Source organism: Euprymna scolopes, chromosome 18, assembly GCF_053919585.1.
Source record: "Euprymna scolopes isolate OS-2025 chromosome 18, ASM5391958v1, whole genome shotgun sequence".
In the NCBI taxonomy this organism is placed as follows: domain Eukaryota; kingdom Metazoa; phylum Mollusca; class Cephalopoda; order Sepiida; family Sepiolidae; genus Euprymna; species Euprymna scolopes.
This window is the reverse complement of record NC_136499.1, coordinates 60,492,380-60,518,545: the sequence shown is the minus strand read 5'-3', so window position 1 is coordinate 60,518,545 and position 26,166 is coordinate 60,492,380.

Below are 26,166 nucleotides of genomic sequence, written 5' to 3'. Positions count from 1 at the left end.
AATATATAGTTCATACTTTCCTTTCTTCAAGAGTTTTTCTGTCTTTACTGCTGAGTTCCGTGATGAAACTTGAAATGACCAAGACCATAACGAATTGAGACCTCTGTTCTTCCTTCTTCAGTTTATATTTTTCAGATATAAATTTATTTCAGCTGTCTCAATGGTCTTCATAAGAAGTCTACATTACGGACCTACATGCTTGTTCTTTATAGCCCGCTTCCTGGCTTTTTTTAAGCACGTCCGTTCACTTCCGTGACCAAACTCAAACTCAACTCCTTTCTCTAATCTTCCCCACCCCTTGACCTCACTTCCGTTACGTCATCATTAAAAAGCACACGTCTTTCGACGCCTGCCCAAAGTGATTTTGTTTATTTAACCCAGCTAATTTATATAAACATCCTTAGCTAAAACCCATAGCTACACTTTATTCTATAAACAATAAAAAAAAAACTCCCAATATAAACTATTTTAACAATATCACTGGATAGATAGATAAATAGATAAATAGACAAATGGATCGATAATAACTAATTTAACTTTTAATCATATTATTATCTCACATTCGGGTCACAAAACTTAGAGTTAATGGTTCGTTGGAAATTAGGCCAGTTGGTTAAATCAATACTGATGAGCTTATTTTATTTGGGTGTCACCACTTATCAAGGCCCGTAGGCTGCTCGAGGATAAGGGTTAATCAATCTAAGGTGGTAATGAGTTAATCCTTAATGATGCAAATTATGTTGAATTTTATTATTTCTGAGGACGACTAAACAGAAATTTGTTGACATTAGATTTATAGGCTACCATGTTGTATTTCGCCGGGAAGCATACCAGCAGAAATCAAACAAAACTAGCCTGTCTATAGATGAATCAATATATAATCAATATTGTGTATATATTCTTGTTATGTTTTAGCGATCAATTTATTGATACGAGTTCGCTCCCCTGTAGATTTTGGATAGTTGTCTCCCTTGACGTCTGTATTATCATCCCACGTTTAAAAAATATGCATGTATACATATACAAACAAAATACTAAAATAATATAGTGTGTAATTAATTAATCTATTTTATTTTATAGACAGAATATTTATCCACAAACACATATTTTGTCGTTTCAACGGCTCATTAATGCGGCTGGCTATGCTAGGAACACATGACCCCGAGGCTGTAATTGGGTGGGTATGACGTTACGACACGAATGACCTGACTGAAACTGTGTGAGTCTCTTTCTCTCTCTCTCTCTCTCTCTCTCTCTCTCTCTCTCTCTATATATATATATATATATATATATATATATATATATATATATATATATATATATATATATATATATATATAAATGTAACTCTTGGTTCGTTCGCAATTAATAGTCTAAAAAACCACTGGACGGATGGCTTCCACGTTTTGGTATAATATGCTTACTATATCCATGTGTGTTTTTATATATTTTTTTTTAATTATAACATTATACTTAATTTTTCTATGATAAATAGGTGTTTTTCTTTGTACCGATAGGCCATTTTTTTTATTTAGGGACAATTATTTATTACCGCTTCCTGTCACGTGATCAGTGTTACAATTAAGCGGTTTTCCTGCTAGATCTGGAGATTTCGTTTGCAATCTAGCGGGAAATTCTAGAAAATCTGGAGATATTTGGAACCCACACACCCGCAATTTTAGATTAAAAAATAAAGAAAAGCGCTTGAAAATACTTTAAAACATAAAATAAACTCATTCATGTAAGTAAAAAAAGTAGCATTTATTGCCTTTGGTAACAATTATTTATTGATTATTTGTTTTGTTTTTCACCTTTTTTCGGCTAACCATTCTTAAATCTCGCTATAAAATCGATTTTTCCAAGTACATTTTAGGTGGTGGGGGCATTCCAACCTCCGAAGTTTAGTTTAAAATACGATCTAAGCAAAGCTGCTTTATTTAGAAGTATTTAATCGGAAATTGTAAAAAGCAAGAAACAACAGCAAAAAAAAAAAACTTATACCAATACAGTAGAATTTAATTATCTACCAACCTAAATACTTTTAATATGCTAAAACAAAGTTTTTTTGTTTTTTATTTTTCTAATTTCAAAATATGTTGCACCATTATTGTGATGTTTAATTTGCAGTATATTTCAATTTAACTTTTATTATAAAAAGTTTGAGTTTATGATTTGTTTCCTGCAAAAAAAAAATACCCTCTCTGAAAAAACAGGCAAAACTAGCTGATAAAATATGTAAGACTTCTGGGGAGCTAACCGCTTCAATATAATTGCAGAAACATATAGTGAGAAAACACGGAACATTTTATATATTGAATATACTATATTTATAATTTTTTTATGGTAGGAAGTTAAAATATGGAGTTGGGGGGATTAGCGATTTTTGAAAATTTCAGACGATAAAAGTTAAAAATCTAGCGATTTTGGGGGCATTTCTTTCTCCTGATCTCGCGTTTTTTTAAATCTCAGTTGCCAACATTGCATCACTAAAAAAACACTACAGGCTTAATGTAAACAGAATGTGTTTACAATATCGGTAAATTTTCAATGGGTTTAATCACATGATTATTGATAATGTAACCATGTGATTGAAATTTAATTTAAATTAACCACACGTGGTCGCTTTCCTATCAAATATTCATCGAAAAATGGTAGGTACACACAAAATGAATGCCGACGCTCAAAGTGTATAAACATTTTGACTCCTCCCTTTACTTAAAAATTCGCCAAAAATCAGGAAATTAACAAATTTTAATGAAAATTGCAGTATTTTTAAAATAATGATCGCAGAATATAATGAACTAATTATTTTTACTTAACTCTTAGTGAAAATGTTTTATTTTGTTTAAACAAAGACACCTTTACTAAAGTTATGGTTTTCAGTAGTAAATAAAAACGCAAGAATTTATTTTTGCTTTTTTTATATAAATAATACATCGTAATTTGTAAAAATAAAAAAATAATTTTTACAGTAACATTACGAAAAAAGCCCCTAAAGTCCGTATTAATGAATTCGATATAACTCGAAGAAAAATGAATTCTCGCATACTATTCAGGAAATTAAAGATTCAATTAGATTCCTATTTCAGTCACCTAAATTATTTAGGGTGAAATGAGTTTAGGAATTTATAGTCAAACCTAAATATTTTTTTTTTGCTTAAAAAAATAGCATTAATACAGTAAGTTATGTAAAATTTGCATAGAATGCTCTGCTTTACGGTTGTTGTAAAAATAGAACGGAAATTTAAATTTCGTTTCCTTTTAAATTCGGTACATTTTTACATTACGTCCAACTCAACGTTCACATTCGACACGTCAACTTTTATAGCTTTTCGGGTATTCTGGCAAGGTTAGGGGTGTCTATTCCGAAAGCCGTTCTTAACATGGGTAGATTGGTAGGTGTGTCAGAAATTTCGTGAAAAATAGTGTATAATTTCACCCCGTCTTTCCAAGCTTATAACTCCTCGAAAAATGTAACTGAAGCCCTATTTTTTTTCCAATTAAAGTAACAAGGACTAAGGTTTCATTAAAAAACAAAAAAAAAGCAAACAACATGTTTTACTTTGTTTTTTAAGTTTTAACTTCGGACTTTGCAGGTAAATTTCTAAAAAACACTATTTTTTTTTGTTTTAAATTTGAATATATTATTTATTGACCCTTCAATTTGTGATATATAACACTTTGGTGAATAAATTATTATCTTTTTAATAGACATTTCAAAATGGGAGGCGTGAATTATTCTACCCCCTGTCCTTCTAAGCTTATAACTACTCGAAAAATGTAATTGAAGCCCTAATTTTTTTTCAATTAAAGTAGCGTGAATTAAAAAAAACGTTTGTCTAAAATATTATATTCAGTTTATTGGAAAGAGCATAAAATTTCACATTGATCCTGAAAATATCGTAAAAATAGAATCAATAGAAAAATTTTGATAGATTTTAAAAGTGTAAAAATTGAAAAATATTGAGTTCGTAAAATTCATTACTGTTTTTTAAAAAATAAAGAAAATATTTTTATTACTTTTAAAACGACTTTAATAGTTTATTTTCGAAGTATAATCCATAAAGAAAATAAACAACCAACTTTTAAAAGAGAAATTACGAGATTTTTATATTTTATTCGCAGTTTCGTGATAGGGGTGTAAAAAATTCCTACAAAAATTCTGATACATCTACTAGATTTGAGTGTTTATTCGTTGTAAACGTACCCGACAACCTATAAATGTGGACATTTCCAATGTGAATGGTAAGCTGGACTTATGTGAAAAATAGCAAAAAGATATACCAAACTGACTTTTTCGTTTAAAAATAGAATTATTTCCCTTTCGTTATTAACTTTTTTTTTTTTAATAAATATTTTGTGTTTTATATACATAAATTACAATTGCTGAATGTTACTGTTTTGATTATATTCGTTTGGGGGGCACAATTAAAAATTAAGAAAGATTAAAACGAAGCGAAATTTAAGTTTTCGTTCCATTTTTACAACAACCGTAAAACAGCGCATACTCAGCAAGTTTTATCGTAATTTATAAGCATAATATTGAAGCACTAAATCAACATTTTATTTATTTTTTTGCATAAGTAATGATGGAAGTATTTTTCTGTTTATTTTCTTAACATCTGTTAAAAAGAAATAATTTGTACATTCTCTTGAAAAAAAGGATCAGACTTTTCTCTACTTTCACATGTGTTCCAATTTAACAAACTGAGCCACAGCAACGCGTGGTCGGGTACACCTAGTATATATATATATATATATATATATATATATATATATATATATATATATATATATATATATATGTTTGGGGGTGGAGGTGTGTTATATGTATAAATATATATGTATATATATATATATATGTTTTAATATGTATATATATATATGTTTTAATATATATATATACATATATAGAGAGAGAGAGAGAGAAAGAGAGAGAGAGAAAGAAAGAAATACAGACCGACAGACAGAAACAGAGAGACACACACACAGACGGACAGAATTTCTATCAAGAATGTCGAACAACAATGTTATTTTCTGGGACAAATAAATAACGAATTAAAAAATAAACATTTTATATACCAACTAGCAGATCGTCTGGTATTGCCCGGTCGTAAAATACGCTTAAACATTATATTTTGATTAATGCAGATTTCGTATTTATTATTATATTATATTGGATCCAATATATAGTAGTGGTTTAAAAAGTTAAAAAAGACATGATTCGTCCACCGCCACCAAGAATCAAAACCAAAACATTTAGCTTACGATTTACTTTTTCCTTTGCCTGAGCTATGAAGACATGTTTGCTGTAAGATAAAAAATTAAACCATAAACCAATAGCTATTACGTTACACATGCATATTCGTAATGCCGTCGTTCGACCTTCACCTGGCAAATTCCATTTTTTTAATTTTCTCATATTTGCACAGATTTTCCCCGGCTAAAACCCAAATATAAAGTTTTGCATGGGTTCGAACACCCTATATATTAAGTTTCATGTCTATGGACCCAAAACTGACAGAGGAGTTTAGTAGGCAATTTTTTAAAACTAATATATACGCATACATAAATATATATAAAGAAAGAGGCTCTTGTTTACTATAATCTTTGTTGCGCAAATATTACGCAAGCATAAATCATGTAGAATATCTGTATGAATATAATTACACGTAATAGTTAACTAAAGATGATCCTCCCATAAAAACTAACAGGAAATTAATTAAAAGTAATGTTTAAAAGAATATGCAAATTAGCTAGATCTTTCGCAGACGAATGCGAACCCATATATAACAAAGTTGTATATTCTTTTTAAATAAGTAGAAAAAAGATTCTTAATATTGAACCTAAATTTATAAGAGTGTAGATAAGATGTAATTCCTTTTAACACTGAACTTTTACTTCTTAAAAAATAGCTTAATATCAAACATTCTTCAATGTTGTTCTACACTAAATAATCATAAAGAATTCACGTTTTTTATCAAGTAAGCTGCTCCTTATACAATATATTGAATTACCTTCGCATTCCGCACTATTCATTTATAAAGGGTGGAACGATAAAATTGTCGCACCAGCAAAGACGACATAATCCCATTCCCGTTTTATGAAAACCAGTTTTCTTTTTTTGTTGCAAGTTATCTACTAGTTGAACACTTGTGTACAAATCTCGAGAGCGATAGGAGCCTTCTATCATGTCTGAAAGTAACACAATGTTCAACGAATGAGATCGGAGATGCGCCGCTGTACAACTCATGCTCTCTACCAATCTAAGTTATGGCAACAGGACGATTGCCAGCATTCTCTAAATGCGTAGCTGGGTTGACACGAATAACGGGGACGTGCTCAAGGTGATGAAAATAAAGTTTTCATGCCATCTCACATCTTCGAATTTGGTTTGAAAGTTAACACCAAAGTGTACCTGGATGTGTTGAAGAATGTGGTGATCCCCTGGTGCAATCAGGTGCCTGCTGGAAGACCCTGCGTGTGGCATCAGGACTCGGCGCTGGTCCATAAGTCCAAAGAGATCCAGGCTTTACTTCAGGAGTGTTACGACTTTGTACCTTCCTCCCACCGCCCTCTCTTACCCCTACCTGAACCCGTTGGACTACTTCGTTTAGTCATATGTCGAGAACATCAACAATATGATCTCCTACAACACCAAAGCCAGCTTGATTGTCGCCATCCGCCAAGTATTCGCCGAGCTCTCGCCTGTGCTTTTAGAAAAGGCATGCTCCTAGATCCAGACCCGTATCGAGGCGGTGATTTAGGCTGAAGGCGGATACAGTGAATAGATGTAAGCTCTACTATATAATCAAGTTACCTGAATTAACTTTTTCCAAAAAAATATCAAAGTAAGGCTGTAGTGTTGTTTTCTTTAGAGTGACAATTTTATCGTTCTACCTTGTAGACTATCTGGGAGGTGGTTTGACCTTGTCTGTTGTAAAATACGCTTAAATATATTTTAATTTATGCAAATTTCGTATTTAATATTACAGAGCCAATTTTCTTAAATATTTTATTGTACTAAATATACAGTACTTGTTTCAAAAATAAATAAAAGTAAAATGACTTGGGTACCATTATCTAGAATCGAAACCAAAACTTATAGCGCTTCAACCGCGTTTCCTCCCGTTTGAGCTTACCCCACTGATAGGTAAAAAAGTTTTAAAATTAAACCACTTTTAGCTATGATTAGTTTTACGCGTGCGCAAACTAATACAAATATGTCCGCAAGTTGAAATGAACAGGCTGCCTTTCAACTTGCAGATATATGTCTGTACGCGTTAGTCATCCATCCAAACAAAGATTTTACGTCTTTGTTGTATGCTTGCTATTTCTTGTTAATTTCAGTGTTATGTAATCAGTAGTTTAAGAGTTTATCGGTTAAATATTTACACCTCGATAAACAGACCCGCACACATACATCTACTGTTTTATTTGTATAGATATATTTAGACACAAAACAATGGCGTGCGTATTCTTTTGTGTATGTTTATATCCGGGTCGTTTAATTGTTATGTTTTTTTTTTGTTTGTTTGTTTGTTTGTTTTTTGTTATAAATAATTTTACTAAGAATTCGTCATAAGTTTTTGGTTTCGGTTATATATATATATATATATATATACATTTTTTTCATAAGTTTTTATTTCGGTTTTGATCCAAGCTAATGCACCCAAGTTATACGGATATATATATATATATTTTATTTTTGAAATCGCAACTTTATAACATATAAAAATCGATCGAACATTAACTCTATAATAATATATACGAAATCTGCAAGAATCAAAATATTATATTTAAGCGTACTTTACGACCGGGCTTTACCAGGCGTTCGTTCTAGCTTAGATAAATACTTTCGCAGTTTTAACAAAAAAGCTACAATAATATCAGAGCGTTTCCATTTACACTGAACATCTACAGAATGCTAACATCAATATATCACATATGAATGAGTTACCTGTGGAATTTCCACAGGTCCCAATTTATTATTATTATTATTGATTATTCAGATTTAAAGACGCCAGTTTTCAAAGCCGACAGCGTAGTAAAGATTTATTATTATTTTGTCTACTATTAACATAATAATTCTGATGGCTGCGAGGGTCGCGCTTGAGATATTCTTGTTCTGAAGATCGGGTTGATAAAATATTGAATATAAAAATGGGCAAAAAAAAAAAGAATAGAATATTAAGTAATTCTTCATTGATATTGGCTTCTTCCCCTTGTATTCCTCTTCTTTTCAAACGACCAACGTCCATCGTCGCTGCTTTTTGTTGCGAACATAAGCCTTCGGTCATAAAGCCTCGAAATTTAGGCCAGTGAAACATATTCAATATTTTCACTCCCGCGACAGAAGTCAAGCGAAAGAGTCAAGCAGACGACGTCCCTTTACTTGCCACGCCTCCTGCATGTTTAGAGAATTCATTTAATTTTACACGCCCACATGCAGAGAAAAGTGACAGTGTCCTATGATAAACACAACAAACAGGCGGATAGACGCATAAAAGACAAGACCATCAAGCCAGACATTGTCATCTGGAACATCTGGGATGACGCATCTGCCACTAGTCTCTCACTTCGAGACAGGGATCAAAACCGAGTCGCCAAACTACTGCACTGTCAACTAAACTCCAACCTCTGTCCCATCGCCGAAATGTTACATCCCTGTGCCTGTTTTACAAGTATTTTAATGGAATGTGCTCCGACGAACTCCAAGAATTTGTACTCTTTGAACATAAATAGATCTGACTAACCCGAAAAGCAGCAAAATCTCACCCTTACTCTGTTGAGATCCCTAGATGTCGGAAAGCTTTTTACTTAAATAGCTTTTTTTGTTTTTTTTTTTTCCATTCGGACTGCTAGATATTGGAATTCTCTCCCGGGTCTCTGGTTCCCTGATTGTGCTGATATGCAGTGGTTCAAGTGCAATTTGAACATCTCGCTGCTGAACTCCCTACATAGTATCCCTGCAAATTTGGTCCGAAATAGTAGCTCCTTATGTCAACATGGCATTGTGGTTCGAAAAAAACCCTGAAAACCTGCTCTCATCATTGATGTAATCGTTTCGAATGAGACAAACGCGAAAAAAAAAGACAACTTTTCTAATGAACATAAATCTTAATTAATAAACCTTGTGCCTAACTTGGCCTGCACTTATATGGATGCCTTCAAAAAGAATTACCGATCTTTTTGTACAGGCATTTAAAATTGTCGTAGACTCTTGAAAATTCAGTATGTTATTGCTAGACATCTTATGAGTAGACTGACTAATTTTAATCATTTCAGGTTCAAATGAACAGCTACAGCACGAATTGGAATACACCCTACTAAAGCCTGATTGCTACAGCAAGTGAATTTCAAAAATTTGATCTGGATATGAAAACACTTTAGAAGAACGGTATGCAATAAAATTTTGTTTTAAACTTGGGAAAAATGTCACAAACGTATGGAATGCTTCAGTCTGCTTTTTGACCATATTGCACGAATCGAGCATCAGTTTTTTTGAGTGACATAAGAGATTCAAGGAAGGCAGGAAGTCTGTGAGGGATGATGAGAAGTGTGTGGGAAGTAAGGAAGTCAGAACACCATAGTTGATTGTCCAAATAAAGAAATTCATGAATAAGGTCAATAAGCGCATAGTTTGATGTCAGTGTGTGAACTATACATACACTTATTCGCGAGGATATGAAGATGCAGACTATATGCGTGAAATTTGTCCCAGAGGAGATCAAAATGAAAGACGTTGTCATCGCATAGATGAGCATCAAGACAGTTACTCACTCCCCCTATAGTCCAGACCTTGCTCTCTATGAGTTTTGGTTATTCCCTAAGCTAAAAAAAAAAAAAAAGAAAATTAAAGGCTGTCGTCATGAAATAGTTGAGACGAAAGAGGCTATGATAAGGGTCATTGATACACTCACACAAGAGGACTTCCGTGTGACCTTGTAGAAGTTGTTGGAACGGAACAACGAGTACATTACAGCCGGAGGAGATTACTTCGAAGGTAATTAGAGTTTCATGCGTGTCAAGTGCCTCCATTCAGTCTCAAAAGACAAAGGATACCCCCTGTAGGACCAGTTGCGCGTATAATTGTGAGGCAAGGGTTGCGCTCACACTCAACAACACCTCTCCTGAATCGATACTGTTTGAGTCTAATGCCAAGGAAAAGTCCAGGACGACTGGAAACAATGCCGAGATAAGCGGAGAGCACATACAGCACCTAAAAGTCCCAAATGGTCACCCATTTAGTACTGGCCAGGTTAACGTTGCTTAACTTCGGTGATCCAGCAGGAACCCGTGTGCCAACGTGATTATGCCGTATACTATCAATAAAACCGGTGTGTCAACGTGAGCATGCGTGTACTATTAATAAAAAGTCTACATACGAAAAACGTCTGGAAACTTATTCAAGGCACCTCGTATTTAGATACAAGCATTGAGAGACCAAACCGTTGGAAAGTACAGATAGTAGCCCTAAAACGGGCAACATTTACTCTTAAGATATAAATTTAACAAATACAGAAATAAAGTGATGATATCTTCAAACTAACTGAACAAATATTTAAAAATAAAAATAACATCATACAAATATTTTTAGATGTACATGTTGGCTTACAAATGAACACATAAATGAATGAGCTAGTTCATTATTTTAACTTTAATTCTTCTTTTATACACACAGGATAAGTGCAGGTTTAGCCACAGAGAAGTAGAGAGTGTGAGCACTTGATATCCAACTGCAAGGTTCTGCTGGAGGATGGCTACTATCTGACCCGACACAATGGAGTGTGTAAATACCTCTACTGGACGATCTGTAAAAATTGAATATTGAATGCAGCAGCAAATCCTGGGAGCATATACCAGAAAGAACAGCAGGAAACCATCCACTACGTCATACAGTCATATACCATCCACTATGGCTATCCAATTCCTAAAGCTACATACCTAGAAAACGGGTCCATAAAACCTGATATAGTGATGTGGCACAAGACGGAGAAAGAAGCAACCTTAGTAGAAGTTAATATACCCGATGATGCTGTTTAAGAACTGAAAGGTAAAAGATAACGAAAAATCCAACCTGTTATGTACGACATGAAAAGAAACTGGAATCTTAGGAAGATCTCTATCATTCCAATTATTATTTAAGCAATTAGACTCCTGAACAAGAATTTCAAAAAACTACCTAGCAAATATACCCGGTGAGCCAAGTGCAAGAGAGATTCAAACCATTACACTTAAAAGGACGGTCAGAACCTTAAAAAAATATCGTGGTTGGAATACCTGAGTTAGCGGGTTAATGTTTGACATCCGGTAGAATGCTCCATCCCAGCTTAAACAAATGATAAGAAAAAATAAATATGGTTATACACTGGAATTATGTAGTTTTTCCAAGTAACAATATTTAGTTGGATACTCTACCAGACAAGATTAATTCTTGTCCTGGAAAGCGTTAATGCCAAGAGATGAAAACAATTAAATATTTACAATGAAATCTGTTAAATTAGATTAAAATTAATGTTCTTCTCTTCTTTATTAAATCAACATTTAAAATGCAGAGGAAAATATTGGTTGAACACTCAATAACTATGTATTTCCTATTGAGATCAAGTGTTACCCATAAAAATGAGTTGGGTTCGGGGCTTGATTTCTAAGAAAATTTTCTGAAGTAAAATGAAAACAAAGTAATTTAAAATAAGATTGAGAATATTCGATACGAAGCACTTATGTCACCGAGCTGAAATAATAACGTTATTATTTAGAAAGACATTCTTAGCATGGAAATGAGGGGGTGTTTTGTAATTATTCCGTACTTTAACCTAAATATTTAATTAAAAAAAAATATGTAAATACAATTTTTTTTTAAAAATAGCACGGTAACATAAGTGCATAAGCACACAAGATTCTAATAACGCTAAATATATTTTTAAGTGCATTTACACAAAAATTCTAAAATAAATCAAAGTTTTGTTTTCTGAAATTGTATTGTCTCCACCTGTTCTGCACTCTTCAAATTGAAATCGAAAATGCTGCACCGTGACAATAATGCACAAGCGCCATATATATATATATATATATATATATATATATATATATATATATATATAGGCTTTGAGATTTGAAAAAAAATCTGCCGGTCGAGTTTGAGGGAAAATTTACTCGCGCCATAATATTTTTACTCGTCGGACTTTATGTCTTTGTTTCAGTCAATAATAGTAAATAATTTTACAACAATTCAAGAAATTACCGTGTGTATAATCTAACAAGAAAATATTTGTTTAACTCTTGTAAATCAACTATTTTATTACTACAAACATTTCAGTAAATATATAAAAAAAAAACGTTAAAATACAACACCAGTTTCTTTATATAGCATTATCCATATTATTGTTCCATAGAAATAAGAATCATTGCTTCGGATGCTTGACGGAACGATGGGTTTTTTTTTCTCTTTCAAATGTTCGTCTTTACTTTGTAAGCATGAAGTGCGTGTAGTTGTAGCGTCGAAGAATTTTTTCCAAATGAATTTCAAAATCAGAGAGCTAAATGAAGGCGACATTTTGACTACACGCTGAATGTGTCAATTTTACCTCTTGTTGACTTTTAGCGTGACCACACTTTTTCAATACGATATTCCAACGGTCTCACAGCTGGAGATGAAAGAATTCACAAATGATGAGACATAGGTCATTCTAAGTCACCGCATATTTGAGTTTTTCCCCGCTTCTTTATTTAGAGAAATTTTATCGACTGGCGGGCGAGTGATTTACGACTTTTAGTAGCCCCAAGAAATTTTCAATTGACTGTGGCGACCGTTCGTGTAAAGTCTCAAAGACTGTATATATATATATATATATATATATATATATATATATATATATATATATATATATATACATATATATATATATACATACATATGAGTATAGGTTTGTGTGTGTGTGTGTGTGTGTGTGTGTGTGTGTGTGTGTGTGTGTGTGTGTGTGTGTGTGTGTGTGTGTGTGTGTGTGTGTGGATGACAAATTAAATCCCTCTTTGGGTTGAGCACCTTGCAAATATATATTTCCCCCGACTCGTATTTAAGCGAAGTCCACTATTTATTTGTTTATGAACAAATGATGGTTTGAGCACTGTCTGCGACGGGCTGGTGTGGATTTAATACATATTCGAAGAGAATTATTTACAGAACTGATTTGTGGTCCGATGGTTAGAGCTGTCAACGCGACCGTTGTAGGTTCGATCCACGGCTGGGGAAAGGTGTATGCTTAGCCGCACTGATGAGTTGTGATACAACGAAACAGTACTGCATGTGGATGACAAATATATATATATATATATATATATATATATATATATATATATATCTATATATATATCTGTGTGTGTGTGTGTGTGTGTGTGTGTGTGTGTGTGTGTGTGTGTGTGTGTGTGTGTGTGTGTGTGTTATTCTTTTCCGGCAGACAGGCGAATGTTTCACTCTCCATGTGCAGACCGATAGAAGAAAAGAATTTCACCGAAGAAAGACACATTTCAGTAAAAATTCATTCAAGTGGCAAACTGTGAGCAGACTACGATGATTCAATAGAACAAGCGTAACAAACCGAAGTCGGAAGGATTATTGGTAAAGCTAGCAAGGATCACGTGTCTGTATTTTTTTTAATATTTATTTATTTATTTATTTTCGCTCGGCACGAAAAACAAACAAAATGATTACAAGAAGCAAAAAGACAAAAGTACCATTTTTTTTTCTCTTTTTACTTTCGACACTTATATATAAGAAACACCTTTTAACGACATACACACACGTACACACACACATACACTCTCTCTCTCTCTCTCTCTCTCTCTCTCTCTCTCTCTCTCTCTCTCTCTCTCTCTTTCCCTCTCTCTTCTGTCTGTTCATCTCTACCTCTTTTTATTATCACATCGCTATTCGTTATTATTGGTAAAGTCTCACACTCAGAAACTACCGTGTGTGTGTGCGTGTGTGTGTGTGTGTGCGTGTGCGCGTGCGTCAAACAGAAGATCAGAGAAACATAAATTTCGCAGTGTATAATGATTATTTGATACTGGAAATATTCATAATCGTTCCCTATTTCTAAGAGACAGGAGACATAACACATGAGAAATATTTGTAATCACGTCTCTTATTGCTTTTATTTCAGATCATTTGAAACCATAGCAGCAAGTTTTTGTCTCTCCTCCATCGATACTGTCGGTTTCAAATCCGACACAAAATAGGACAGATAGAAACAGAGACTAAAGACAGTCCGACATAGGCAACCAGAGACTGATTCTCTTTTGTGTTGGATTTGAAACCGATGGTTTTTCCTGATCTTCTGTAAGACAAATATAAATAAATATTGCGCTTTTATAATTTATAATTTATAATTTACATTTTATATTTTATAATTTTATATTTTATAATTTATGATTTATAATTTATATTTTATATTTTATAATTTATAATTTATATTTTATATTTTATAATTTATATTTATAATTTATATTTTATATTTTATAATTTATATTTATAATTTATAATTTATAATTTATATTTTATATTTTATAATTTATAATTATAATTTATAATTTATAATTTATATTTTATATTTTATAATTTATACTTTATAATTTATATTTTATAATTTATATTTTATAATCGACCACTACGCTGAGGTTCTCTCTTACAAACCTCTCTCTCTCTCTCTCTCTCTCTCACACACACACACACACACACATACACACACACACACTATATATATATATATATATATATATATATATATATATATGCGTGTGTGAAAGTGTCTGCGTATCTGTGTGTCTGTGTATCTGTGTACCTGTGTGTCTGTGTGTCTATGTACTTTTCCCTACGCAATAACTCTGTAAATTTTTACCCTACAGACTCGAAATTTGATATGCAGGTTACTGAGATTTGGGAAAATCGATGTGATCGGTTTTGGGTACGAAATTTTAATTTTGAGAACTAACTCCTTCGACAATTTTCATGTTCATGTCTTTGGCTCTATGGGATGAAACAACATCAAAATTTGCAGACTTCTTGAAGATTACAATACTATTCTATAGTAAAAAAAAAATTATGACAATTGGTAAGAAAGAGCCTATATTTTCAAATCAATAAAATATGCCCAAATTCTCTTACATTTGCATTATATAATATCCAGGCAAGCAGCGTCCGTTTTGCTGCTTCTGTTGTCTCCCCTCTGTGACCTAGCCAAGCCACTAATATACACACATACATATATATATATATGTATATATATATATATATATATATGTATATATATTATGTGTGTATGTCTGTGCGTGCGTGTTTAGCCTACATTCTTGGCTTTAAACACGCTTCATTAAATGATATAAAGAATTCCTGTCTACATATTTTCTTTATGATGCATTCTAGTTTTTTACTAACCTTTCTTTTTTCTTTTTTTCTTTTTTTGAGGGGCGACTTGGCTGATGTTACTTCCATAATCATTTTTTGCTGGGGTATTTTCAGATCCATCCAAATCCAGTAGTTATCCATAATGATGTCTCTGCATTAGAATCCAACCAACGTACATAATCAACAAACTGAAAAGAATCAGGGATACAGTGCGTGGTATATAACTCGCGCTATATACAACGAGTTATATACCACGCACTGTATCCCTGATTCTTTTCAGTTTGTTGATTATGTACGTGGGTTGGATTCTAATGCAGAGACATTTTTTATGTGCTCATTTGATGTCTCTAGTCTCTTTACCAACATACCGTTGGATGAGACTATACGTATATGCACCGACGCGCTTTACGATGGTCGCCTGACTGCTCCACGTTTTTCTAAAGAGATTCTTATTGAACTCATTTTAATGTGCACAAAATCTGTGGAGTTTAGTTTTTGTGATATTATGTACTGTCAGGTTGACGGGGTTTCAAATGGGGAGTCGGTTGGCCCCAACTTTAACGGATATTTTCATCGGGTACAATGAATCCGTTTTGTTTAATTCTATAACAAAACCCACTGCATATTTCAGATATGTTGACGACACTTTTGCTGTTTTTCCATCGCAAAGTAAAGCATCGATATTTTTTGATAGGTTGAATTTTTGCATGGAGCTCTAAAGTTCACTATGGAAAGTGAGAAGGACAATTCGCTTCCCTTCTTGGATGTTCTTGTCGAACGTTCAAAAGGGGTTTCTCACTACAATGTATAGGAAGCCGACATTTACTGGCCTATATGTGAACAGGTTGTCTTTTGTACCAAAATCACGTAATATCGGCTTAATTAATACTTTGGTACACAGGGCCCTGATGATTTCTTCACCTAACAGATTGGACGCCGAACTCGATAAGATCAGGGAAATATTCATCAATAATTATTATCCTGTTGACCTTATTGATGACTGTATTTTCAAAAAGGTTGCAGATTTTAAATCCCCTAAAAAGTTTGGACCTTTGAAATGCCTGGTTTATTTAAAATTATCGTGGATTGGGGAAAAGAGTAACAGACTTTCCAAACAGATTCGCAGAAGTATTTATAACGGCTTTTATTCTGTGTCCTTGCGTTTGGTATATACTACGAAACCTGCATTTCCTTCTTTTCGCAAGGATAGTTTGCCTTACATCCAAAATAGCAATATTGTATATCAATTTAAATGCCAGTGCAATGCTGGTTATGTTAGGCGAACATCCTTGCATCTTTTGACTCGTATAAACCAGCATGTTCCATCGAAGATCAGACAAGGGAGGATGGGATCTGGTAGTTTCCCTCCTTCTGCAGCCGTGGACTCTGCTATTGGCCAGCATTTGGTTGACAACTCGTGCTGTGTCGATAGATATAAAATTGAATGGTTCGAGGTGCTACATAGAGCGGACTCCAGAAACCATTTAAAGATTTTGGAGTCTGTCTCTATTGCGGTGCGGAAATCTTCTTTGTGCCGGCAGAAAGAAATTTATTTTAATCGTTTTGTAAACGTTAATAAACTTTATTTTAGTGTCCCCGTAATTTTTGGCACATTCAATAGTTCCCTATCAGAACTCTTTACTTTCGACATAGTATTATTTTTACGCTATCGATTTTCTCCTGATGAGATGATAGCTGAAAGAGCTCTCGAGAGACTTCCGTCCATTATATTTAAAACAATATATATATATATATATATATATATATATATATATATATATATATATTGTTTTAAATATAATGGGCGGAAGTCTCTCGAGAGCTCTTTCAGCTATCATATGTGCTCTTTATACCTAGGTATTTTGAAGCTTAATGCTTCTCATCAGAAAAGGAGAGGGATGCTAGGTAACACATAAAAATGTGACGTCTAGCGCCTAGATATAAAGAGCATCTATATCCCTTATCACTAATTATGTAATTTCCTTATTGAGTAGATTATTAAAGTTTAATGCATTAATATATATATATATTTTTTTGTATTGTCGATTTTTCTTTTTTCTTAAACTATCTAAGCTCTAGCACACACATTCAGCTTTTTATTTTCCCAATGTCTCCATTTAAAGAATTCGTCTAATTCTTCTCATTTCCTCTTGTATATTATTTCCTCTTTCTTTTGCTTGCATCGAGGGTGATACAGCTTCAGGTCGTTGCTTCTCAATTAACGTCCGGGTGCTGGGATGAAGAGAAGATATTTAATAGTACTATTTACTGGATACTTACTCTAACGAATGGATAAAGTTCTACAGATGAACTTTATCCATTCGTTAGAGTAAGTATGCAGTAAACAGTACTATTATATATACTTCTTTTAAAGTTGGTGAAACCCTCTAAAAAATTCGGGCGAAATTTCCTAAAGTTCGATTTGCTCGATGATGTATGAACTTATAACTTTTATTTCCCAATAAAATGCATACACTCTTTTAATTATCTCAACTCGCTACATGAATATGCTATCTAACGTTTCCAGGAGATATTTAGGAATAAAGAATGGTACTTTTTTTTTCCTTTTTTTTTACACGGTGGTCACCACTTCTCAAGGCCTGGAAGCCACTCAGGGATAAGGGTTATTGCAAGTACAGTACGTTAGTGTGGAGATTTAATGAAGTGCTTACTTAAGGGGGCGGTTCATTAGGAATTTGTTAACGTTGGATTTGAAGACATCCAGGTTGTAGTCAGGTGGGAAGCAGGCACACGGAACAGTAGGATGGACGACATCGCCACTATCATCATGATGTAACAGCCTATCTTTATGGTCATCTGCCAAACAGATTGGTAGGACGAAGAGTAAGTATCGAGTACTATCTCACGATCAGCGGATTTTATTTGCATGGATATTTTTGGAGGGTCGAGGAAGCATTTTAAACAGAAGGTTCACACCAGTAAAACAGCTACCGTGACTGAGTTGAAAGCAACCATTGAAAGAGTATGTGGCAGCATCCCAACTGGAATGATAGGGAACGTTTTGGATTTGATCAGTGAACGTTGCCAACTGTTCCTGGATCATAATGGCCAATAACTTGAACACTTTCGAGAATTAGCAAGTTTCGACATATGTTCACAGTATTTTGATGTATGAAACTTTTCTTTTCATAATAAATGCTGATTTTATAGACATTTAAAGAGTGTATACATTTTATTGGGATACCCTGTATAAATGAGTCTTACAATAGTAAGCCATTATTTTTTTTTTTACCAAAAGAGCAACGTAACTCTTTGTCTGAACTGCTTTGTTCCTTACGATAATATGTAAATTTTATTTTGAATGTAAAATCTCTTGATTTCGAAAATACATTATATATACACAGTGTCCTATTTATATATGGAGTCAATATTTTGTTTTATAAATAAAAATAAATAATTTTTCTTATAATTTGTGTATTATAATCCATTTTTAGTCATGACACAAAGTTTCAACTCAATAGTAAAAACAATTAGATACCCTAGGAGTAAATTGGTTAAATGACCCTCATAATGTTGATATGCCGTAAATGACACAGAAATTTAAAGGAAGTAAGATGCGTTGGTTTGAAAGAGACGGTATTTACGACTGTTTTTTGTTGTTGTTTTTTTTTTTTTAGACCGAAGAAGCGGGTTATTTAAATGTGCGCTGTTGTCTGAAAGAATATTAACAGAAGTACGATTACGGCTGTAAAACAAATGGGGGGAGGGGCTCTATTTAGGGTTCGAAGTTTTAATTAAGATGAATTGCACAGAAGAGGGAGGGGACTTATCTGCCGCTAATCATCCAACTGACGTCTGTTTTGAGCCGAGCATGAATGAATACAAGAGGTAAGAAAGGGAAATATATAGACATAGGAGTGGATGAAGAGAGAAGGAAAAGGAGATAGAGATAGAGACAGAGAAAGGAAAGGAGGGGGAAAGAGAATGAAGGGGATGAGAAATAAAAAGAAAATAAAAAATAATGTAGCAGGGGTAAGTAATGAACTGGAAAAGAAAGAAAAGGGGGGGGGGGATAAATTAAACAAATCACTAAGAACAAATGATGAAAGAAAGAAGAAATCAGTAAAAAGAAAGAAAGAACGATAGGTATCCCGAAAACAATGTCAAAAACGGAGCGCATGTTCCCGTGACGTCAGACTTGTGTTAACTATACGAACTACGGAAAAGCAGAAGCGACTTAATGATTTTTTTAAACCTTTGTTTATCTTCTTCAAACTGCAATTAATAATTAATCTTTGTAATAATTTTGTTAGGTTTTAAGATTTACACAGTTTAACGATTAATAATATTATAAACATTTGTATATTAAATATGAAATACGGTTTTACTGAATGTTCATTTGGTTACCTACGAGCTTCCGTAAAAAGAAACGAACAAAATATGAGGATGGGGGGGGCTACAAAATGCTTAATATTTGTGCAATAATATTTTCAAATCGGTTTTAATCTGCCGATAAAATAGCTGAAAAGAGCCATGTTTATGTAAAAAAAATATTTAAAAAAAAATTAACACAATTAATTAACAATCTATCTTGTAGCGGAATGGAATTTTAATCGTTCGTTTTAATCTTTTAAAAATTAATTAATGTTTACGAGGTCTCTTTTTCTTGGCAATTCAACTGATTATAGTATATATTAATTCGAAAAGCTGCTATTAAAAGAACATACTAATATTAAATTTATATCATTTTTTTAATTGCAACCTCAAGGTAAATTGTTGTTCAATTCGTGTATTTAAACTTTAAAAAAATAAATATGTTTTACTTATTTGAATTTTTATGTTTCATAATAAATAGAAATTTCGATAGATTTAATTATCTTTTGTTCGAATTTCGAAAAAATAAATAGGGGGGGGGACACGCACTAAAAAATATTTCCCCTCATATATTTTACGGAAATAGCATTTTATATGTAATTTCATTCTAAAATGGATAAGTATCGAAAATTTCACGAAAATCTGACCATTAATTGATTTTTGCTAGATTTATTAAACACGGGTATGTTTTCAGGTTCGGAATGTCTACTACATGGTAACGATATTTTAAAGCGCCAATTATGTAAACACGATTTTCGTTTCGCAATTTCATTATTTTCGTTCGATGAAAAAAAATTTTTTTTTTTAATTATTACTGATTTATCTTGCCCTTCTTCTTTTAAATGTTACAAAAGTTATACCGATAATATTAATTTGTAATAAAGTTACATCGTATTACATTATAGGGAGGGGTAATTTTGTGGTGAATTTTCGCAGTCCCTAAAGAACGAGAAAAAGAAATGCAAAGATGGCGACAAAATGGCGGGATATAAAACAGAAAGATGGGTGTTAATGAAGTGAGAATATTAAGATTATAAAAAAGAGAACAAAGAAAATTGGTTTGATTGTTTTACGGCATATCAACCCTTTTTAGTTTATTTAATGTCGAATCCAGTTATTTTAGAAATAGTATTTATGCTTCAAGTTGTTTATATCTTAAAATATTTATTTGTAAAGTTTGGTTTAGTTGTTTTGTTTTACGGCATATCAACACTTTTCAGGTTATTTAATTCTGAATCCAGTTATTTTGGAAATAGTATTCATGTTGCATCCAGTTATTTTGTAGAAGGTTTTTATTCTTCAAGTTCTTTGTATCTTTAATCGCTAGTGTTTCGTTTGGTTGTTTTATAGTGGTTTTTATCGTTTTTGTTCCTTGCACTGCAGATAATGAATGATTTTTACAACGGGAGAGGGAAATGTGTTATAGTATTAATGTTTGGTACATTTTAAGTTAGGAAAAAAGTCAGGAAGTGGAGGAGATAGAAAGAGAAAGGAAAAATGGGAAGAAGGAAAAGGGGGAAAAAGGTAGGTTGGTGTTTGTGTTTGCTGAACATAACTAAGTTTTGCAAAAGGAAGCAGAAAAATAAAAAGCATCAATGTTAGGTGCATTTCACCCCAGGACGCCAATATCTTCAGACAGCCCTAATCTGGTAGCACCAGTAATAAATACGAAAGGAAAATATAAATAAAGAAAAAAAATGTAAGAAATAATTTTTTAAAACTAAATTTAATTCTACGATTAAAAAAAAATGAATGAAAGCAATATAAGTCGAATATTTCGTTCGAAAGCGACCTTCCTATATTCATTGTTTTAATTATTCTTCCTCTGTGTCGAGATATAACGACGAATGACGGTTTTAACCGATCTCTTCTGCTGTTAAACTGGAGACAATTAGTCATTAAAATTTTGTGCAGAAAGCACGCTGGTGACATGTGTAAGGGTAACTGATCCAATATTTCTACATTGAAAAGAAAGAGATTTAAAAAGAAAGAAAATGAAGATAAGCGACGGAATATAAAGAAAGAAAGAAAAGAACGAAAGAAAGAAAGAAAGAAAAGAACATATAAATAATCTATATATTAATCCGATGTGTTATCTTTTGTGTCACATTTACATCTTTTTTTCTTCCGAGTGACTGTCGTTTAATTGTTATGACCTGCTATTTCTTGTAATAGACAATTTTACCAAGAATTTTTAATAAGTTTTGGTTTAAGTTTCGATTATAGCTGAAGAAACTCAAGTTATATTTTTATATATATATATATATATATATATATATATATTCATAAGTTTTGATTTCGGTTTCGATTGAAGCTGATGTACCCAGGTCATATGGATATCTTTTTTTTATTTTTTTTTAAATCACAACTTTATAATATACAAGAATCGATAGAAAATTGACTCTATAATAATAATATATACGAAATTTGCATGAATTAAAATATAATATCAAAGCGTATTTTACGACATGGCTACGCCAGGCGTCCCCGCTATCTAAGATAAATACTTTTGCAGTTTTAACAAAAGAGCTACAATAATATAAGAGACTGGCCAAGATCAAAGTATAGTATCTGTTCTTAAGATGCGGCACTTCCATTTCTCGTTCTCTTTCAGTGGAGGAGAAATCCTTAACGACTGAGACAATTGTTTATTTTTGTACCTTTTCTCCACGTTAAAAAAAAACGACCTTGGTGTCTAACTCTGTGCCTTGGGGATGCATTGTGAATAGCTACAATAATATCAGGGCGTCTCGATTTACGCTGAACATTCAGAGAATGTCAACATCAATATGTTATATATGAAAGAGGCGCCGTGGAATGTCCACAGGCCCCGCTAGTTAAAAATAAATGCTATAGGATAGGTGTAGACGAAAGGAGGAGAAATGTAAAGAACAAAGAACTAAAGAACAAAATTGAAAGGAGGCAGAGAGTCGAAAATTTTAGAGAAATACAAAATGATCGAGTAGAACAAAGAGAATGAAGTAATAAAGAGCGATAGAGAGAGAGGGAGATATATATATATATATATATATATAGAGAGAGAGAGAGAGAGAGATAGAGAGAGAGAGGGGAGAGAAAGTAAACGTGAAGTTAAACAGCTGAAAGCAATATTAACTGAGCAAAATGGGCGGGGAAAGGGGCGATCACAATCCAACGAGATTTTTCGGTTTTTCATCTTTTAAGACTCGTTAAACATGGACGTCAATTGTGGTTTGCACCGACATAGGTTCATCTCGGTATAACGGCGTCCCAGCCTTTTTCGCGCCAGATTTATCCTTTTACCACTTTTGGGGGGCGCTCCGTCTTGTCTTAATCAATAGTCCTTACCATAACGTGTCACGCACCCTCTCTGTCTCTCTCTGTCCCCCCTCTCTCTCTCTCTCTCTCTCTCTCTCTCTCTCTACATATATATATATATATATATATATATATATATATATATATATATATATATATATATATATATATATGATGTTATTTGTTATTGTTTTGGGGATACGTTTTAAATAAATTCAATTATTTACGAAAATGCATTTTTTTTTACCTAAATGAGAGTTGGGAATAATTTTCCCTTTAACCAATTTTGTACCCCCATATGGGGAGCGGTATATATATTGTTTTTAAAATATAATTATCCACTGACACGTGTTTTGTCGTCTACGACTCATCAGAATGGCTGAATCTAGCGAGATTCGAAACATTTTAAAAACAATATATATATATATATATATATATATATATATATATATATATATATATATATAAATGAAAATTACAATTGAATTTACCAAAATTATCCAAGATGGTAAAATTAAAGTAAATATTAAAGAATTAATATTTATAAAATTATCTCAGCCAGATATAAAAGCTCGATAAAACCAAATAGGAAATAGAGCTTATAATATGAGCAAACAATTAATAAAATATGTTAAACCGATCCCGCATTTTGCTAATTCCTACCCTCTGATGAGAAGGAAAGTATTTCTTCAAAACTCCGCGGATTAAGGACTATCCATTTATCTAGTGTTTCCTTTTCAGATTAAATATTTTTTTAACTCATTTCAAAGTGTTTTTTAACATATTTTATTAACTGGTTGCTCATATATATATATACATATATATATATATATATATATATATATATATATATATATATATATATATATATATATATTAAAAACAATATACTGTTTTTAAAATATTATATTAAAAACAATATATATATGTATATATATATATATATATATGTGTGTATATATGTATATATATACTGTTTTTAAAATATTTCGAATCTCGCTAGATTCAGCCATTTCGATGAGTCGTAGACGACGAAACACGTGTCAGTGGATGATTATATTTTAAAAACAATATATATATTGTGTCTGAGTAATTTAGTAGAGACCGCATAGGTCAATTTCTTTTGACCCTAATTTTGACCCCTTAACATTTATCGTTTCGGCTCAAATCAAATTAAAAAGTTTGATCCATGTCCAAGTATCCTAGATCTAAAATTTCAAGTGTTTAGACCTAAAATTGGCGGAGGAGTTTGGTTAGAATTTTCAAAGGTTAAATCGTTGAACTTTGCCCCTTTGACAGACAAATTTCTGACCGAAAACCGATTAAATAGATTTTCCCAAATCTCAATAAGAGTCTGTAGACTGAAAATTGACAGAGTAGTTTGGTAGAGAAATGTACAGTAACTTTCCCTGACGGCATTCCTATTATAGTGCTGAAAAAGTGTCAACCAGAAATAGCTCCCATACTTACAAAGCTGTTTAAGCGTTGTCTTAAGGAGAAATGCTTTCCAACACCCTGGAAAATCTCATCAGTATGCCCTGTATTTAAGTTAAATAAAGAAGTAGTCAACCGTCTCAGCAGAAATAACTTTCTTAGTGATATGCAATATGGTTTCTATTCTGCTAGATCTATAGCAGATGTGCTTACGGTTATATCCCATAGGATTTGCGAATCTCTCGACAAAGTCTTCTTTTCTAGAGCAATTGCTCTTGACATATCAAAGGGCTTTGATAGGGTATGGCATAAGGACTTCTTCACAAGATCTCCAGCTACGGCATAGCTGGAAATGCCTGTTCAACTATTAAATCATTTCTCTCTAATAGGCTCATAAGAGTAGTGGTTGATGGGCAGAAATCGGAAGCGCACAGTATTAATGCTGGAGTCCCTCAAAGGTCTATCCTGGGCCCAACTCCCTTCCTAATCTGCATCAATGATCTCCCAAAACACATCCAGAGATCATTTGTAGATATTTATGCTGACGACACTACCATCTATGACAACACATCAAAGGCCGTAAATGATCTCTCTGATTCTCTCTCCTCTGATCTTGAGCACGCGGTACAATGGGGGAGAGGTGGCTGGTTACTTTTGCTGCATCTAAAAACAAGCTTCTATCTTTACATCAGCAACGCTCTGGACCACATCTGGCATCAATTGAAATGAATGGATCTCGTCTTGGGGAGGCTCCACGTTTTAACAAGCTTCTTGGCTTGACTTTTACTCCTGATCTGAAATGAAACACGTACATCAAATCTGTTGCCAAGGTCTCTGGAAAAAAGGGTGGGATAGTTCTACCGCTCCAGTAGATATCTCACTGCTGATGCAATTCTCTATCTATACAAAAGCCAAGTATGTCCAAGAATGGATTACTGTTGCTACATCTGGGCAGGAACTGCTAGAAGCAGCTTATCCTACCTTGACAGAGTTCAAAATAGACTTCGTAGCTTAGTAGAGGATGCCCTTTTCTCTTTCCTTGCAACCTCTTTTCCACGGAAGAGATGTTGCTAGCATGTCTTTGTTTTATCGTTATTTACATGGCAAGTGCTCGTTTGAGCTCTAGTCTATGGTCCCCTTTCTCCAAACTTTCATGAAAAACACTCGTCTAGCTGAAGCCACTGTCAATAATTTTCCTCACTCTTTATCTGTGCCTAGATTCCATGAACAAAGCTTCTTTCTTAGAACTGCACGCCTGTTGAACTCGCTTCCGTTTGCCTGTTTTCCACCTGACAACAATTTTCTTGTCTTCAAGTCCAACATAAAGTAATTTTTGATGAACCGTCCTTTTAAGTAATCAAATTTACTAAATTTCCATTACTAACGATTACTATGATATTATCCTATTGACAACCGCACACTCAATAACCCTTATCCTCGAGTAGCCTCCGGGCCTTGATAAGTGGTGACTCCCTATGTAAGTGTACGTCTCACCGGTCAGGGGCTCATTTTAGGTTCCCTTCGGTCGAGCACTTGTCTAATCTTCGAGATCTATTCTCTAAAACTCAAATTTAAATCTGATCTGTTCAAAATCGTTCGTGCATGAGCTTATATAAGGAGATAACGGGTTGGGGATTGAACTTTCATATCTATTCTAGCCAATCGGTGATCGTTGCGTCAAATCTCCTTCTCTT